This window comes from Mus caroli, chromosome 3, assembly GCF_900094665.2.
Source record: "Mus caroli chromosome 3, CAROLI_EIJ_v1.1, whole genome shotgun sequence".
NCBI lineage: Eukaryota > Metazoa > Chordata > Mammalia > Rodentia > Muridae > Mus > Mus caroli.
The window spans coordinates 3719847-3726753 of record NC_034572.1 but is presented as its reverse complement, the minus strand read 5'-3'; positions in this window follow the sequence as shown (position 1 = coordinate 3726753).

Genomic DNA, 6907 nt, shown 5'->3' with positions numbered 1-6907 from the left:
ACAGAGAAACCCTGTCTCAAAAAACCAAAGGGGGAAAAAAAAAAGACATAGACTAACAGACTGGATATGTAAACAGGACCCAGCATTATGTTGCATTCAGGAAACACACCTTAGTGCCAAAGACAGATACTACCTCAGACTAAAAGGCTGGAAAACAGTTTTCTAAGAAAAGGTTGCCAAGAAACAAGCTGGAATAGTCATTCTAATATAGAATAAAATTTTTAACCAAAAGTTATCAAAAAGGATAAGGAAGGACACTTCATATTCATCAAAGAAAAAAATCTACCAAAAAGAATGCTCAATTCGGAACATCTATGCTTCAAATGCAAGGGCATTCACATTCATAAAAGAAACTTTTCTAAAGCTCAAAGCACACATTGCATTTCACGCAATAATAGTAGGAGACTTCAACACTCCACTCTCAGCAATGGGCAGACCATGGAAACACAAACTACACAGAGATGTGGTGAAATTAACATAAGTGATGAACCTAATGGATTTAACAGATGTCTATAGAACATTTCATCCTAAAACAAAAGAATATAGATTTTTCTCAGCACCTCATGGTACCTTCTCCAAAATTGACATTTTAATTGGTCACAAAACAGACCTCAACAGATATAAGAAGATTGAAATAATCCCGTGCCTCCTATCAAATCACCACTGACTAAGGCTGGTCTTCAACAACAACAACAACAACAACAACAACAACAACAACAACAACAAGAAAGCCCACATACACATAAAAGCTGAATAATGCTCTATTTAATGATAACTTGGTCAAGGAAGAAATGAAGAAAGAAATTAAAGAGTTTTTAGAATTTAATCAAAATGAAGGCACAACATACCCAAACTTATGGAACACAATGAAAGCAGTGCTAACAGGAAAACTGATAGCTCTTAGTGCCTCCAAAAAGAAACTGGATAGAGCATACACTAGCAGCTTGACAGCATATCTGAATGCTCTAGAACAAAAAGAAGCTAATGTACCCAAGAGGAGGAAATAATCAAATCAGGGCTGAAATCAACCAAGTAGAAACAAAAGGAACTATACAAACAATCAACAAAACCAGGAGCTTATTCAATGAGAAAATCAGCCAGATAGATAAACCCTAAGCCAGACTAACCAGAGGACACAAAGACAGTATACAAATGAACAAAATCAGAAATGAAAACGGAGATATAACAATAGGGGAATGACAGGACCAGGAATGGGTTGGTGAGTTGGGGAGCAAGGGGAGAGGGGAGGGGATAGGGGATTTTTGGAGAGGAAAGTAGGAAAGGGGATATTTGAAATGTAAATAAAGCAAATATCTAATAAAAAATTCAATTACTAGAAATGTACTTAAGTGATGTAAAAACTAAATATATGACCTGATGGCTTACAAATTCTAATCCAAATGTCACTTCATTTCACGGGATACATAGTATACTCATGTGTGTTTTCCACCTTGAATGTTAAATCACTTCTTAAGAAACATCAAATCAAAAATATATTTGCTATTTTTCAGAGAGCACACTCATGTTTGAAGTGTTAATCTTTTTGTGTTTTTAGTATTGAAGTGTTTGGTTTCATGTAAATATAAAGTATTTGTTTCTTGAGAAATAGAAAGTGCTGGTTCATTTTTGAAAAAACAACACGAAAGAAGAAAGAAGAAAGAAGAAAGAAGAAAGAAGAAAGAAGAAAGAAGAAAGAAGAAAGAAGAAAGAAGAAGAAGAAGAAGAAGAAGAAGAAGAAGAAGAAGAAGAAGAAGAAGAAGAAGAAGAAAAGAAAATGAGGAAATTCTACCAATCATCACATCCTACTACAAAAGCCTATACTCAACAAAACTGGAAAATCTGGATGAAATTGAACTTGAGACCAAGTTCCCTTATAAATATTGATGCAAAATATTCAATAAAGTTCTCGCCAACTGAATCAAAGAACACATTAAAATGATCATTTGCCATGATCAAGTAGGCTTCATCCCATGAACGCAGTTATGGTTCGATTCAAAGTAATCAGCTACATAAACAAACTCAAAGAAAAAAAAAAAAACACATGACCATTTCATTAGATCCTGAAAAATAGTTTGACAAAATTCAACATACCTTCATGTTAAAAGTCTTGGAAAGATCAGGAATTCAAGGCCCATACCTAAACATAGTAAAGCAATATACAGCAAACCAGTAGCCAACATCAAATTAAATGGAGAGGTACTTGAAGCAATCCCAATGAAAGCAGGGAACAGAAAAGGCTATGCTCTCTCCCCTCTCTCCTCTCTCTCTCTCTCTCTCTCTCTCTCTCTCTCTCTCTCTCTCTCTCTCTCTCTCTCTCTTTCTGCAATATAGTATTTGAAGATCTAGCTAGAGCAATTATACAACAAAAGGTCAAAGGGAAAGAAATTGGAAAGGGAGAAGTCAAAATATCACTATTTTGCGGATGATATGATAGTATACTTAAGTGATCCAAATAAATTACACCAGAGAATTCTAACAGCTGATAAACAACTTCAGCAAAGTGGCTGGATATAAAATTAACTCAAACAAATCAGTAGCCTTCCTCTACTCAAAGAATACATGGGCTGAGAGTGAAATTATGGAAACGACATCCTTTACAATTGTTACAAACCATATAAAATATCTTGGTGTGACTCTAACAAAACAAGTGAAAGATCTGTACAAGAAATTCAAGTCTCTGAAGAAAGAAATAGAAGACCTCAGAAGATGGAAACATATCCCATGCTCATGGATTGGAGGGATTAATATAGTAAAAATAGTCATCTTGTTGAAAGCAATCTACAGATTCAACTTAATTCACATCAAAATTCCAACTCAAATCTTCATAGAGTTAGAGCAATTCTCAAATTCATTTGGAATAGAAAGAAAAAAAGAAAAGAAAAAAACATACAAAACAGGATAGCAAAAACTATTCTCAACAATAGAAGAACTTTCAGGGGAAATCAACATCCCTGACCTCAACCTGTACTACAGAGCAACAGTGATATAAAACTGTATGGTACTGCTACAGTGACAGACAGGTAGATCTATGAAATAGAATTGAAGACCCAGAAATGAACCCACACACCTATGGTCACTTGATCTTTGACAAAAGAGCTAAAACTATCCAGTGGAAAGAAGACAGCATTTTCAACAAATAGTGCTTCTGCAGGCAGTTAACATGTACAAGAATGCAAATTGATCCATTCTTATCTCCCTTTACAAAACTCAAGTCCAAGTCATTCAATGATTCCCACATAAAACCAGACACACTGAATCTAACAGAAGAGAAAGTGGGGGAATGCCTCAAACACATGGGTACAGGGGGAAAGTTCCTGAATAGAATACCTGTGGCTTATGCTCTGAGATCTAGGCTCAACAAAAGCGACCTCATGAAACTGCAAATCTTCTGTAAGACAAAGGACACTGCCAATAGGACAAAAGGGCAACAAAGGGCTTGGGAAAAAGTCTTTACCAATCCTATATCCAATAGATGGCTAATATCCAATATATACAAAGAACTCAAGAAGTTAGACTCTTGAGAACCAAGTAACCCATTAAAAATCAGGAATGGAGCTAAACAGAATTCTCAACTGAGGAACCTCGAATGGCTGAGAAGCACCTAAAGACATGTTCAACACCCTTACTCATCTGNGAAATGCAAATCAAAACAACCCTGAGATTTCACCTCACACCAGTCAGAATGGCTAAGATAAAAAACTCAGGTGACAGATGCTGTCTAGGATGTGGAGAAAGAGAAACACTCCTCCTTTGCTGGTGGGATTGCAAATTGGGACAACCACTCTGGAAATCAGTTTGGTGGTTCTTCAGAAAATTGAAGTAGGACTACTGGAGAACCCAGAAATACCATTCCTGGGCATATACCCAGATGATGCTCCAACATGAAATAAGGACATATGCTTCACTATGCTCAAAGCAGCCTTATTTATAATAGCCAGATGCTGGAAAGAACCCAGATGCCCCTCAACAGAGGAATGGATACAGAAAATGTGGTACATTTACACAATAGAGTACTACTCAGCTATTAAAAACAATGACTTCATGAAATTCTTAGGCTAATGGATAGAACTAGACAATATCCTGAGTGAGGTAACCCAGTCATACCATGTACTTACTGATAAGTGGGTATTAGTCCCAAAGCTCAGAATACCCAAGATACAATTCACAGACCACATGAAGCTCAAGAAGAGGGAAGACCAAAGTGTGGATGCTTTGGTCCTTCTTAGAAGGGTGAGCAAAATACTCATGGGAGGACATACAGATACAGAGTGTGGAGTAAAGACTAAAGAGTGACCATCCAGAGACTGCCCCACCTGGGAATCCATTCCATATACAGCTACCAAACCTGGATGCTATTGTGGATGCTGGGAAGTGCTTGCTGAGGGAAGTCTGATATGGGTGTCTCCTATGAGGCTCTGCCAAAGCCAGACAAATACAGAAGTGGATGCTCACAGCCATTGGACTGAGCGCAGGGTCCCCGATGGAGGAGTTGGAGAAGGGACTGAGGTACTTGAGGGGGTTTGCAGCCTCATGGAGGGAGCAATAGTGTCAACTGACCAGAATCCCCAGAGTTCCTGGGGACTGGACCACCAACCAAAGAGTACACATATAGGGAGACAAGGCTCAGGCTGCATATGTAGCAGAGGATGGCCTTGTTGCACATCGGTGGGAGGAGAGGCCCTTGGGCCTGAGGGTGTTCAATGCCCCAGAGTAAGGGAATGCCAGGGCTGGAAGATGGGAGTGGGTGTGTGGGTCAGAGAGCACCCTCATAGAGACAGGAGGAGGGAGGATAGGATACAGGGTTTCTGGGTGTATGGGGGGGGGGGGGGGTTAAAGCTTACAGAATACTTGTGTAATACCTTTGAGGCCCTGAGTTGGAGATTCAGCTACACAAATCAGGGGGGGGGGGGGGGCGGAGAGGAACCAGGAAAGGGGATTTACATTTGAAATGATAATAATGAAAATATCCAAGAAAAAAGAAAAAGTTATTCTTAGTATTTTATTTATATTCTTTTTTGTCCTTTATAAACACAACAAGCAGCAGTTTATGTTTTGTGTCTTTATTGGGTCAATGGATATGTCATCTATAATTTTAAACAAACCAGTGAGTGAGAGACAACCGCAGTCACAATGGTCATATTTTCCCATGAGTAACTTTCAGAGTGATCTATAACTATCTTCCATTTTAACTTAACCATACAATCATTTTCATTCTACAATACTCGAAACTAATTATAAAATAAATAAAAATGAATGGTGCACAAGAAGTCTGCTAAAAAACTATTGTACAGCACAGCAGCATGAGAGTAAAGTATGGACCACAGAGGCATGGTAAACATCATTGTAACATCTTTCAGGTATGATTGGCTTGTCTCTTGGCAGCATGCTGTAACACTTGCTACTGTTGAAGCCAATAACAACAAACATGTGCCTATTTACTTAAAACCAATGTATCCAGCTACTCCTTAAGTAGAATAAAGGACTCCATGGAGTTAGAAATACAACAGAAGGAAACAGTGCTCATTCCTAGATAACAAAAACATATTGGTGAATTAAAAGTTCAGATATCTGTGACCAATTAAAGAAAAAAAAAGTTACTAACGTGAAAATCTAAAGTGTCTTCTTAGATTAGTCTTCTCGGCCTGCTACTGCTTATAGAAGCTGACCAGTTTTCAATGCATTTATCGATATGACCAAATAGAATAAATAAGGGCAAAAATCCAACAAGAAAGGAAGCATAAGGTGAGCAAAAGGATGACTCATTACCGCAGGTTTAAACCCCTCCCAAAGGAAAATGCAACAGAATGCAAGAGGTCAATACAGTTCAGAAAGGAAAGTCTAGGCAATGAGTTTCTATATTCATCCTTAATCATAAACAGCAAATGAGAAAGAAACATGTCAACACACACTACTGGTACCTGTGTGAGTTAAAGTTCAGACTCAACTGAACAGTGATTCCTCAGGACTGTGGGACATAATCTGCCAAAGCAACTGACCAGTAAGTGCTGATACACTGAAGGTGTGAGTGATCAAAACTCATGTTAGTCAGTGAAAAGGAAATATGCACCTTAGCTGGACTTATATTAGCCAGCGATGTAAAACATTTCAATACACCTCCACTGTAATATGTATAGTGCCTCAACATTAAGCACTAAAGAAAATATGAATAGGAAAAAGTAAATATTCTTTCAATGTACTTGTAACGATATATACCACGAGGAACTAAAAAACAGCTTCCTCTACATGCTCAGAATTAATGAAAACCACAATTATTACTTATTGGGTGGGGTGATCTGTTTTAAAATGCACTAATTTCTTATAAACACACATACACAGAAGTAAAATTTCAAACATGTAAGATACTACAAAAAAGTCTGTGTACCTTAAATAATTATATATGTTTAATACTGCAAAGACTAATAAAGTAAAGCCACTCTTCAGAGGAGCTATGCCATGAGAAAGAAATAGAAAAATCTCAGAACACGATTGGAAGTGAAAAGAAAATGTCGCCTTATCTAGGACAGAGGCGAATCAATCATTCCGTAATCAGTAGAGTAAGCTATGTTTCTGCAAAGGGGATTGCATAGTTATATGTTCACAGAAGGAAGACTATATTTTTAAAATTTTAATTAGGTTGTAATTGCTAATGTGTAATTAATGATGTGCAATTCATAATCCATGAAGTTACGGGCAAAGTGGACCTCAGGTTTTCCTTTTCTATTTTTTTTTCTTTTTTTTTTTTTTTTTTTTTTTTTTTAGGAATTTATAATTAGCTGCGTTCGAGTTCAGCTAGGGATATGCTTCATCAAACTCTAACAATGAATAAATAACATTGTCTTCAGTAACAGATTCTCCAGTATCTCATTCTCCTATCTCATTCTCCTATGATACTATTGGTCATGGGCAC